This window comes from Bemisia tabaci, chromosome 5, assembly GCF_918797505.1.
Source record: "Bemisia tabaci chromosome 5, PGI_BMITA_v3".
Taxonomy (NCBI): domain Eukaryota; kingdom Metazoa; phylum Arthropoda; class Insecta; order Hemiptera; family Aleyrodidae; genus Bemisia; species Bemisia tabaci.
This window is the reverse complement of record NC_092797.1, coordinates 15,682,460-15,695,486: the sequence shown is the minus strand read 5'-3', so window position 1 is coordinate 15,695,486 and position 13,027 is coordinate 15,682,460. Positions and strand designations below refer to the sequence as shown.

Sequence of the window (13,027 nt, the reverse complement as noted above, 5' to 3'; positions counted from 1 at the left end):
GCCGCGATGTTTGAGCGAATTTTATTTAAACTTCCGAAACTCTATGGGAAGTTCTGTCCTTGGTTGTCTCATCAATCACCCAGCACCAGTGGACGCCGTTGTTACCAGATTTGACCAATCAGATCCATTGGTTTTCGATAGGTCGAACCTCTTTTAGAACCACCTCGCGAGGTGGTACCAAAATCACGCATCATTGTTGCGATTCATTAGTCACCGAATCGGAAATTCCGAACTTAAATAAAATGGCAGCTCGGAGGTTCGAGCACAAAAGCAGTATCGAACCTCTACATATAATTCGCTTATTGGGTCAAGCATGGTCCGAGAACCGCGAATAGTCCGAAGCGCCAAGATCTGGCTTGAAAAACCACAGTTATCATATGGTCTCAGAAAATAGGGGAAAAAAAACAAAAAATAAACACACGTGTCAAGGATCACAAAGGATGTATCGATCTTACTTATTGTTTCCTTTCGAAATTTGTTGGAAAATTTTAGGAGAAAGTTAACAGAAACCCTTACCAGAGGATGGCTGATAAGGGGACCCGTAGATAAACAAGACACTTCTGCTATTATTAATTGATGGCGATATAAAAACAAAAATCCCTCCAATCCATTAGTAGGGGTTGCACTGTATATGACACTTCAACTGAATAAAACAAAAAGAAACCAAGTCACATTAACAAAAAAAATAAAAAAAGAGCTCTGAGAGTAATTTTAAGCCTGACTGACCGCACAGAAACAGTATGTTTTAGGAACCCCGCACTAACAATCCAATCAGCACAATCGGGGGAGGCACAAGTGAGTTAAGCTCGGAGGTCAACACTTCTTTTCACCGAATAATAATAATAATAATTGATGAGCCGATTTTTAAGCAAAAATTCTAATAAAATTCGCCTGATGGTGACTGATGCATGTCGGAGTGAGCATTTGCAAATTAGGTCCGGATTGCTAAACCAATCGCTCACCTCTATGGTCACCAATCAACATTTGGCGAATTTTAGAAAAAATAATCTTCGCACTTTACTAAGAATAGGTATACTAGAGCGGAATCTTTTATGAAGGAATACAACTTCAAAACTCGGATCTTGATGTGACTTGGTTAATTTCTGTTAAACTTTGTCCACTTGAGGGTAAGTTAAACTCACTACTGCAAAACTTGGTCCACTTGAGGGTAAGTTTAACTCCCTACTGCAAAAGTTGGTCCACTTGAGGGTAAGTTAAACTCTCTACTGCACGAGTAGCCCGTGGGAGTCCCCGTGGATCCCCCACTCACGTGCCCCCGGTTGCTGCCCCAAAATTTTTGGCCTGGGGACGACACTGCGTTGTGTGCAATTTCCGATGAAAATAACCGGAGATTGAAGGCGCGTGCAGTGTAAACTTCAAAAATTCCTTGGCAAGTGACTTTTGCAGAGCAATATAAGGTTTCCGCTGCGCCTGTCCCCGGGCCTCAGCTGGCAGGGCTCCAGAAATTTAGCCAACCAAAGAGTTTCCCCGGATCACATCAATGCACCTCCGAAGATAAAAGTATCTAAGGTGTGCGCAAAGCGGCGGCGGGCCGTGCGACGCGACCGTTCAAGACCATAAGAGGTATATTTTTAGTTGCTCTCTTGGCCGACGGCCTGTGATCAACCGCGAATCCCGGGAAAGTGAGGCATTGGAACGGGAAAAGTAGAATACCTAGACTCTTAATGAGGTATAGTGTCTCGCCCGAGGCACCGTGGATCGAGTCAATGAGAGAGATCCGAATAAATTTGGACATTTCAAGAGCTTGTAACTCCGTTTTTAGGAAATTTTGAGCTTTTAAAAGTGGTACCATTGGTTTTCTCATAAAATTTACTTCTATAGGCACCCCTTAAAGCTTAATAGGTGACGAAATAAACATAAAAATTTGCATTTTTTGTCAACAGTTTTATGTCCGACCTCTCTCCTTGATGCGATCCGTTGTGCGGGGAACAGTGGATCGAGCCAATAGGAGGGGTCGGAAAAAATTTGGAAACTTTAAACTTTTATAACTCCGTTTATAATAGAATTTTGAGGTTCTAAGAGTGGTACCATTAGTTTTCTTGTAAAATTTCATTCGAGAGACACCCTTTAAAATTTAAAATGTGACAATTTATAAATCAAAATTTGCAGCTTCAGTAAAAAAATGCATGTCCAGCCACTCTGATTGACTCGATCCACTGTGCGAGGGGAGAAATGTTCAGTCATTAAGAGTGGCTGTATCGATATACTGCTGTCCGCGGCGAAAATGACGTAACTCCACTCTAAATTTTTTCGTACTTTTAGGGTCACTCAGTCATACTATTGAAAATTCAAATTAAAAAAAGGAGCATAAGAGTTATTAGGTTTTTTTGCAAAGAACGGTGCATGTGTGGAATACTGCCGTGCTAAGGAAAAACGCCGTATGAACATCCGAGAGTTGTCAAATTTCCCCTCCTGATGTATTAATTATTGAGACAAATTGAGACAAATGAATATTTCTACATGAAATCTTCTGATACTTTAGATCACATTGCGAAGAAAATTCCCTGGAAAGTTGGACGAAAAATTAACAAGTTTTCCAGAAAATTCGTATTTTACCGAACGAAATTTGGCAACTCACAAAGGCTCATACGATGTTCTTCCTTAGCACGGTGGAATGGAATTACGGTGTTTTTATTTTTTGGCCGGTAGTCGCATTCGATCATTCGATCATACTTAATCGATTGGATTAAAAAAAATTCGTTTCTATTTTCACGTACTAGAATACTTGAATAATAAATACCTGAATACTTGATGTACGTATTTGCTTATGGTTATTTTCCCTTTTTAATTTAGTGTAAGTTCTGGATTTTAATGTAATCATGCTGCTAATTTCGAAAATTCGAAGAATTTTTTTTTTACGTGTGGGAATCACGAGGCGTAATCGTTGGCAGTAAAGCAGTGTTCTCAAAATTGCTTATTAAAATTCAAAAATATTAATCCCGATTCGCGACTAAATACATTTCTTGAAAAATTGTATTTTTCGAAGAAATTACTGATGAATTATCTCATAGAATTCTCATTGATTTATTTTTTTAAAAAGTACTAGACAGAACGACCTGCGTCCATCACAAACTTATAAAATGATTATTCGCATATTTTTAAAATATAAGACAACAGCGGAAATTTTAGAACGAGCGCCTCACTCCCGTTTTCTTCCTACATAGCAAATAGGCCTCGTCAAACTTGCGGTTCCTACTTTCGGTCACTTTCCCTAGATGAGTTCTTGACCTTATTGGAAAGCAGTGCACTTTAAACATAACATTAAAGCGGTTCTTAGACCCTCAGCTCCATATATTGCCAAAATACCGATATTATTATAAATTTTAGACATTGCGCACGTAGCATCAACACATTTTTTAACGGATTTTGAAAATTTGACTTATACATACGTCAAAAAATACCTTTTCACAAAATTTGATCGAACAGGAGCCGAGACAGCATTTTCGGCCACATCCTTCATTTTGAATTTTCGAATTTTGAAAATTTGAAAAAGTTGCCCCTAAAAACATTTCCATCCGGTACAAAGTTTCACAAACATCGATTGGACAGGAGCCGCAAATAGTACGATCAGCAGGACTCTACACTGTGGTAGACGATATCAGTCAATTTATGTACGGCCGTGCGCCTTCATTTTCGTCTGATACTGTGCAATACTTCTGTGTTGGAATAGTTGCTCAGAGCGCCTTTAACGAGATCCCTTCGACTTGATGGCGGAAGATGACGATTTTAGCGCGTCCGCAGTTACACATTTTCTCATCACCGACGGTAAGGTAGAAAACAATCATATCTCAATATGCGACGTTGCAAGTTTTCCACTGCCAATTTTACAAGTGTAAACCCGATTTGAACACTATATTGTCTGTCATGATTATTCCGAAATAAGATGAGAAATATTAACGTAAACTTTCATTCAAGTCCATTTGTATGATTTCTTGAAAAAGGTAAAAACATTAAGTATACGAGGGCTGTCCCAAAAGAAACCGGACTTTTGTCATAGAAGGCGAACCGAGCGTCGTAATGAAGTTTTCTTGGGCTTGTTTGAAAGCTGATAAGCTACTGAAGATGCTTGTTTTTACAGAATGCAAAAATTCGTCTTGGTAAGGAAACTACACGCTTTGGAATAAAGGAAAGTCAAACTCGAGTTGCGATTTTTGTCTTTATTTCAAGAAAATTGTAGATACAACTTTAAAAAAAACCAAGGTTTTAAGTTAAAAATTTCATCGCTCTCTTATTCAAATGCTCAAAAACAAGGAGATTAACATTTTAGGCAGCTTTCCAAGTCATCGCCTATCCCCTTCAAAATACTCGCCAGCTTTGTCGATGCATTTTTGCCAACCTTTCTTCAATTGGGAGAAACACTAGCTGTTGGAAATCCTCAGGTTTGAATGATCGCAATTCTTTCAAGGTGAAACTGTCAATCGGGAATATTACGATAGTGTTCTGAGACGATTACGCGAAAATGTCCGCAGAAAAAGGCCCGAGCTTTGGAGAGAGAATTCCTGGTTTCTGCATCACGATAATGCACCTGCCCATGCATCCCTCCAAATTCGCGAATTTTGTGCAAAGAATGTCATGAGTGTCCTCCCTCATCCCCCTTAATCACCTGACCTGGCTCCGTGTGATTTTTTCTTATTTCCACGACTTAAATCAACCTTGAAAGGTCGACATTTTCAAACCATTCCGGAAATTCGAGAGAACACCTTGAAAGAATTGCGATCATTCAAACCTGAGGATTTCCAACAGCTAGCGTTTCTCCCAATTGAAGAAACGGTGGCAAAAATGCATCGATAAAGTTGGCGAGTATTTTGAAGGGGATAGGCGATGACTTGGTAAGCTGCCTAAAATGTTAATATCCTTATTTTTGAGCATTTGAATAAGAGAACTATGAAGTTTTTAACTTAAAACCTGGGTTTTTTTAAGTTGTATCTAAAATTTTCTTGAAATAAAGACAAAAATCGCAACTCGAGTTTGACTTTCCTTTATTCCAAAGCGTGTAGTTTCCTTACCAAGACGAATTTTTGCATTCTGTAAAAACAAGCATCTTCAGTAGCTTATCAGCTTTCAAACAAGCCCAAGAAAACTTCATTACGACGCTCGGTTCGCCTTCTATGACAAAAGTCCGGTTTCTTTTGGGACAGCCCTCGTAAATAGGAATCTTCGAGCGACCAAAAGCAGATCCAAAATTTATAGCCCTCGAAGTAAACGGGCCCGAGGAGAAGAGGCGGATCCAGCAATGCGGCAACATTGGATTTCCTCAATTTAAACCTATGCTAAATAATCGATTCTTGTCGGAGCACTTGGCCCCTCCAAGAATCGATACATTTTCGTAGGTTTAAACGGAGAAAAGGCAGAGTCTCTAATTTGCTGGATCCGCCAAAGAGTTGAAAAACACGAAAGCAAACTATGACGGACATTTATTAGTGTTATTATGAGCTTGCTTTTGCACTTTTTCATCCATGATGTGGATCGCATTTAACAAAAAGCAATCAGCGAGATGACAGTGTTTTCAAAATCGTACAACTTCTTCTTATCTTTTAAAAATACTTAATATGTGTACAATATAAAAATCCACACGATTATTTTCCTTTAAAATTTACACGATTATTTTCCTTTAAAGTTTACACGATTATTTTCTTTTAAAATCAATGATTTTTTTTTGGTGGGAGGCCAGATTTATTTGCTATTCTGGGAGATTTTTTAGATGATTATGAAAAAGCATCATTTTTACAACACTGTAATCGCGCTGGTTCCTTTTTGCTAAATGCGATCCGTGTACATTTATGAACTTTGAATAGATGAACTTATGAGCCTAACTCAATAAAAACAGCTCCTCTAAGAATTTTACCGCTAAGGACAAGGGTTCTTTTCCTTATGGACGGTCGCGTTTAAGTTTTATTTCGTTAGGATTTAACAGTTCGCGAAATCAGAAAAAGAAGTCGATAAAGAAAATCTTTGGGCCAAAAAATTCACACATGAAGCATCAGTGGGAGAAGAAAAATTTTGACTCTCGAAAGTACCTTTCATATTGTGAGAATAAATCATTAACAGGCAATATTTTAGAATTTTTTTCATCGAAAAAACCACATGGATTTTGACCCCGGTCGCGACATTGCCTACTTAAATTTTCGAAGGAGAACTGGAAGATGAAAGACAAGACTATATATATCTTCCCATTACGGATTGTTTTTCGTTTAGAGGATATTACTGCCTCCTTGAATCATATTCCCGTTGAAAAAAGAAGTCCCTCTTGGAGGGAAGGGGGTTAGTGACCACAAAAAAATATTTTATGTCCCTTCCCAAATTGAAATGTTTACTTTATTGGCGAGAAGTATAACTATACGAATCCACGAAATAAATAAAAAAATAATCGTAGGTCGATGATAAAAGTCGCAAAAAGTGTCTCAGTTTGCGGCGTTGCAGATCTCTTGTCGTATTTTATTTTTTGAAAGAAAAACCGATTGATTTTACTTCTCAGATTTTTTACTCATTTTCCTTTATTCTGTGAGGAATATGCTATGAAAATTACGCCATTTTGTTTTAACGTGTTAAAGGATAGGGACCTTTGTCACAAAAGCGTCACGAGGGAAAAGGGGAGGGGATCCAACATGCCGGAAAAAAGCGCTGCATGAGCTGCAACTGCTTAGTCTCGGCTTAACGCGCCCAAAGTGCGAACTGTGAAATGGACTGCATTTTGCAATTTGGACCTATAAATTCTGGCTCATCTGAAAAAACACTTATGTGTATAGGGAAACTAATGGCACATACGTTGTTTTTAAACCGGGCCAGAATTTATAAGTCCAAATTGCAAAATGCAGTCCAAATGTGAAAGATGTGCTTAAGCCGGTTGGGATATTCCAGAAACGGATTAGAACACGTCATAAGGAAGAAGCAAAGATGGAATCAGAATCGTCACAGAATGGCCTTAATCGATAAATTCTTAGCTTGGCAATAATAGCAATCGGTCAAGGTGGCAGAGAAGAGGCATCATAACTGTCTTTTGAACGAGGAGCAATATACAAAGGCAACCATTCATGACTGTTCAACCTGAATTGCTTTAATGTAATGTCGGAGTCTCAATCACTCCCCTGTCATTGATGACGGTATATTTATATCACACGTATTTAGAGCACTACTTCTGAGTATAATGGACCACTAGACAAGGTACGAATTTAAGCATTCTGATACATGTTTCCTAGTCAGAATTTCACGTAAAGCACAATTCGCACAACGAAAACTACTTAAACCAACTTCTAACGAAGATATTAACGTTTTTATTTCACTTTGGTTACGAGGAATTTGAACTACCCGCTCATAAGAAACTCAAAGCTCTACGTGAGTCAAATCGCGCACTACAACGGTTTCAGCAAGCCTCTCAGTCGAGCAATGTTCAATTCCCACCAAGTTTTGTTCAAACTATAAACAACTTGCTATAGCTGAGCCAAAGCGTCAAGATTGAGGTTGCCAGATTTGTACATCGTAGGGACTGTCATGATAACGTTTAGCGCGCTATGTGAATCACGTAGAGCATTGGGTTTTCATGAGCGGGTGATTTGAATTCACGCATCAAAAATCATTTAATATCTTCGGAAGGAGTTAATTTCGGCAATTTTCGTTATGTGCATCGTGTTTTACGTGAAATTTTGGTGAAGAAACATGTATCAGAATGCTGAAATTCGTACCTTATCCAGTAGTCCATTAAGGCATTTATCGGTAAAGGGGCATGATGGTTCGACTTGCACGCGTTTTCCAATGCTATATCATATCGTCGCTTCGCTGACAAAAAGACATGACTATAAATTTGAGATGAGCCTGGTCTCGAAAAAGCATTGAGTTGTATGGTCGACGACGGGGTTCATCGGAAAATCAGGTAAAAAAAATCAGGTAAAATCAGTAAAATCAGGAGGGCGACGCACAGTGAATCGAGTCAATTGGAAATGTCGGACAAAATTTGGAACCTTTAAACGCTTATAACTCCGTCTATACAAAACTTTGACGTTCTTAAAGTGGGTTCCTCTTGATATTTTCTTCCCTTGAAATTCCAACATATTTGAGATTAACTGAACCGTATTTTGCAACAAGGGTCCACAACCTCTGGCTCAGTTTAGAAACAACGCATGCACCGTTAGTTTCCTTATGCACAAAGGTGTTTTTACGGATGAGGCAGAAATTGTAGTTCCTCATTGCAAAATGAAGTCTAATTGATAGTGATACCAACTTAAAGCTTTTGAGAGAATCTCAATTAGAAAGAAACGTGAGGAGAAATGAGGTGATTGGAGGACAAGGCACATAAGTGCAGTTTTTGCAATTTCGAGAAATACGTGTTTGAAGTTTCAAAATTACATGGATCCTTGTGGCGGGAAAAAATTCCAACGGACTTTTTGATGCTTGAAAAGTGGAAATTTGGAGCTAATTTTTCACAGAATATTCATTAGGACTAGTTTTATTTGAAATCATTAATACCTCCATTTTTTAAAAAACTGCACTTATGCGCCTTGTCCTCCAAGCCTCTAAAATAATAAAGGTTGTTCAGCACTGATGCAGCTGGTAGAATTAGTGACTCAAAGAACGTATTTCCGGATAGCTCTCTCTCAAATGGACTTTTTCATTCTGCAGTTAGGAACTACAATTTCTAGCTCGATTTAGAAACATCACATGTGTCATAAGTTTCCATTTGTAGGTAGATGCTTTCATGTACGGGCCTAAAATTGTAGTTCCTAAATGCAAAATGTAGTCCAATCTTGTTTTACATGTAAAATCACCGTCGCCCATGAATAACCATCCATCTTTTGGTTGAATTTTTGTCACCTCCTACATTTTTCCACCTGCTAGCCGCACCAAATCAACGATATTATTTAATAATTATCACCTTTGAAAGCTCAAAGGAACTAATTTATTAACCGCCTCCTTTCGTATCAAACTGTTCGGCACATCACGATAGTAACGAGGCTGACAGAGTAAAACCACAAAAAGGCCGGGTATAGGTACCTATTCATCAATCGCACCTTTGTGAGCGTAGTAGTGACCTACTAGGGTATCCGAGCACTACACCTACTGTGCTAATATCAGTCTAAGAGAGTGCCTTCAAAAAATTTTCAGCAAAAAGCCGAACTCCTGATGAATGCGTGATGCTTTTCAAAAGGTCACAAGTGAACTGCATCCTCACGAGTTATTGCCAGAACTATGATCCGGTAGAGAGGCCGTATGCACTTAGTTTATCCAGGTGAGGAAAAATCCAAACAAATGAAGCTATGGTGCTACGATTTTGAAACTTTGCAAGAAATTGAATGATAAAATTGAAATACCGAAGTAACGTTCCAGTCCCCTTCTTTAGAAGTATCGTTCAAAAAGAGACCAAGTTTTGACAACTGTAGCACGGCCGGAGAACCGAAAGATACGCGGCTGTCTCATATAAAATTCGGGAATGAACCTTAAGGATGTCGTCCTAAAGCTATGGATGCTGAGTCCGTAATAAGTCGGTTATACGCGCCGTATACGAAAACACCGGTACCTTCGGATAGATCCGCCGTGAAGGAACGCTGAAAATCGACTGTCTTCACTCGTTACTTAGAGTTAATTCCGATATCCAATCAACTGATTGATTCTGAACTAGTCATTAGTCAACTCGACACGGCAGATCGCAACCGTACAGATGCGGCCGGTCCATCATTTGGAAAAGAGGCCTTACAGTATTGAATTGATGGAAGTATCCCTCAATAATGAAGGGGTATTTTAAATATTCAATCGACCGACCTCTTTTCATTAGTTTGATCATATTCGGCACCACTAACACTGCATCTTTCTATGGTTTTGTATCACATCCTCTGGCGATGTAAGTATTTAGCGATCAAATTTAAAAGGTCGTCCCTCCATAAGCGTGATGTCATGTTTAAGGAGGCATTATTACTTACGTCACAAAGGTTGCATTAATTAATTATGTAAAGTCGAATTTGAAATCGGTAACACTCAAAAGGGGCAGTAGCGCGCATACAGGTACTATTTCACTCACTGAATCCAATTTGGTAATATATGTTTATTTTATATTACTAATAAAGGCATAGTCAAAAACGAACTTGATCCTTGGAGCTGGGAGAAACACATTTGGAGTATTGAAAGTTGTCGACTCACCAGTTTATGAACGTAGAAGCACAATTCACAGTCGGTCCGAATAAGTATCCTCCAGTTTCAGCTAAACCAAACCACACAACAAACAACTTAAAAGTTACGAATTAAAACTAAATCGAAAGGGTAATCACTTTATGAGAAACATATCACGGCGTTCATTCCAGTCGCGGCCCGGGCAACATCGTCGTTTATTTTATTTTTTTCCCGAAACGAAAAAATAAACAACCACAAACGTACTAAAAAAAATAAAAAAATAAACGGACGCAACTTGCCGTTGCCTAACTATTAATGCGGGGCACCATTAAGATGCGCACGGGTCTTAAATAAGTTTACCCTGCCGCGCTCTGGCGGTGAAAATACGAACTAAATTTTTAAATCTTGGGTTACGAGGGACTTGCCAACATTTTTCTTCTAGCCCGGTGTGCCAGCTTCTCTATCCGTTAAAAATAACACTAAACTCAAACGCACGCATCCTTGAGCCCAGACAGACTTAGGGAAGAGAGACAAATGAATTTTTTTCATGTTGAAATTCGGTGGCGGAAAAGAGAAGAGCAAGATCCTAGACAGAGAGTCTGCTGCAGCAGTCCACTTCCCCCTTCATATTGTTTTAGTTTGTTTATATTTATTTGTTATTTAATTCCTCCCGCATGTTAAATCTTTTATCAAATTCATTCAATTCGCAGAGCTTCACTCCGCACGTTGCGTTCCTCAATCAATTTTTTAGTTTTAATGTGCGAGTGCGAGTGATTTTAAAAGCTTCAATTTTTTAGAGAAAAAATAATTTTGATTACATTCGTTCACCATTTCACATCCTTAAGGTGATTCGACGGTTGCCATTTTTTGTGTCAGAGCGACGTGCAATACATCGCATCAATTCGTTCCATAATTTCAGCCACTTGTCATTTTATTCGAATTTCGAGATCGCACCTCTGTTGTCATGAGACTGAAGAATCCACGTACTAAATTTGACAAAGAAATTCATCGTAAAAAAGGCGTGGTATTTTCAGAGGAAAAAAATCGCATTCTAATGCAGTTTCGATATCAGGATCGAATGCTATATTTTTCCTCTAAAAAAACCCTGCCTTTAATACTTTGAATTTCTTTGTCAAATTTGGTCCATGAATTCTTTAGTCTCGAGACAACAGAAGCAAAATTCGAAAAAAATGACCAGTATCTAAAATTATGGAACGGATTGATGCGATATATTGCACGTCGCTCTGTCACAAAAAATGGCAATCGTCGAATCACCTTAAACGTGTTAGTGCAAATAACAACTGCATATCGACGGTGAAATTACCGGTATCTCGTTACCACGGTTACCACGTATCTCGGTTTGCAACGTTGCAGAGTTCCTGCCATTCTTTAATTTTTAAATAGGAAACTACTCGACGTCAATTCTTGGAAACTTCCGTGATTTTTCTTCTTAGTGCGGAAACAATTATGTCAAAACTTCAAGGAATGGTACTGAATTGTCTCCTCCAAAAAAATAGAGCGGCGATTTTCAGATACTTCAAACGAGATACGAGGTCTGGTGGTTTCACCATCAATATGCTATTTCTACTCCTTTAAGAGCATTTTTACAAAGTCGCAGACCATTGGTCATTGCCTACCACTAGATTGCAAAACTTCCCACCACACTTTGGTTTTTATTAGACTATAAGCGCTCCTTCCACACTGGCTTAGTAGAAGAAGAAAAAACATTTTGGTAATTTTCAGTGAAGTCACGAATAAATTGAAAATATTTTTAATAAAATGTGTAATCGTTCCTAGGGAAAGAAAATCTAGTAATAGGTAATGAACCAAAAATGAAACAAATGATCTGTAGGTATTGTGAAATTTTGCTGCGTTGCAATACCGAGGCTTTCCATTGACCTTTAAACTCCTAAAATAAGCATACGCTAAGAGTGCGGAGCTGATCATTCAACGTTTAGCTGTATGCGTTTTTTAGCGCTGAACATTTTTCGTTCGGCTTTTGATATTCCGACTTCATTACAAACTCCCTTATAATTTATATACTCCAAATATAATTAGTCAAGACCTACAATGACTATGATCTTCTAAAACTATAAAGGAGAGGCCCCAATTTTGTACCCAATGTTTCAGCGACTTCCCGAAGGCGGATTTCCTTGAAACTTTGTACGCATGTGCGGTTCGTGCTGAAGGGGTGCAATTCGTCGTCCGATTTTCGAAATTTTGATTCTAAGGGTTGAAAACACGCTAAAAAAGGGTGACCCGTGTGTTAGAGCGGTGTTCCGAGATGGATCGTCGTCGTTTGGTCGTCGTGGTTTCCCTTCTTTTATTGCGTCTCGATCAGCTGTTTTTTCTGTCTAATTTTGGAGATTCCGAACCGGAGCAGTGTTGCCGCAATCACGAAATCTGTAATCCTCCTAATATATAATTCCGTAAGCCCGATTTCTGTTTCGAAATTGCGCCGCGACCGTCGTGCCCATACGGGCGTCGGTGGTGCCGGCGGGTCCCGCGGGGTCGGGAAAAATGCGGGGATCGCGCGTCGGGCCCCGCGCCCCCCGAAAGATCGCTTATCCCGTTCGTCCCGCTGGGAGTTGCGCGGTTTTTCGTTTTCCCCGTGCTGTTCGTTCTCGGTCAGCTGATGACTCGGCTGCCCGAGGCGTTCGTCGTCATAGATATTCGTCGTTTATGAAGAATTCCGATTTTTTTGTACAATGCGCGTCGTCTTTTGAATTTTGTTAATATTTGTCGTGTATGAAGAATCCCGAATTTTTAGTAAAGTGTGCGTATTCGTTTTAATAGTGGGAATGGATCGGAGTCGAAAACGTGGGCGTCCGGCGAAGCGTGGCAATGTTTCTCGCAATTTATCCGCGCGACGCAAAGTGCGACATGACGGCTATCTCAGTGAGATGGATAA

The 13,027-nt window shown here is 39.2% G+C and overlaps 1 protein-coding gene across 7 annotated transcripts in view; it reads right to left on the bottom strand.

Moving 5' to 3' along the window:
* Positions 1-10,443, bottom strand: part of SERCA (ATPase sarcoplasmic/endoplasmic reticulum Ca2+ transporting SERCA) — an 88,282-nt gene extending 77,839 nt beyond the window's left edge. For 4 of the 7 annotated variants that reach the window (XM_019058707.2, XM_019058708.2, XM_019058706.2 and 1 more), the window contains exon 1: positions 10,147-10,443. The gene's annotated coding sequence lies outside the window, so the exon portion shown is untranslated. Of the gene's footprint in view, positions 1-516; positions 644-1,016; positions 1,036-1,067; positions 1,279-10,146 lie in introns of those variants that run through there. The other 3 variants (XM_072300334.1, XM_072300333.1, XM_019058703.2) reach the window with 3 other exon arrangements.
* Between the last annotated feature and the right edge of the window lie 2,584 nt (positions 10,444-13,027).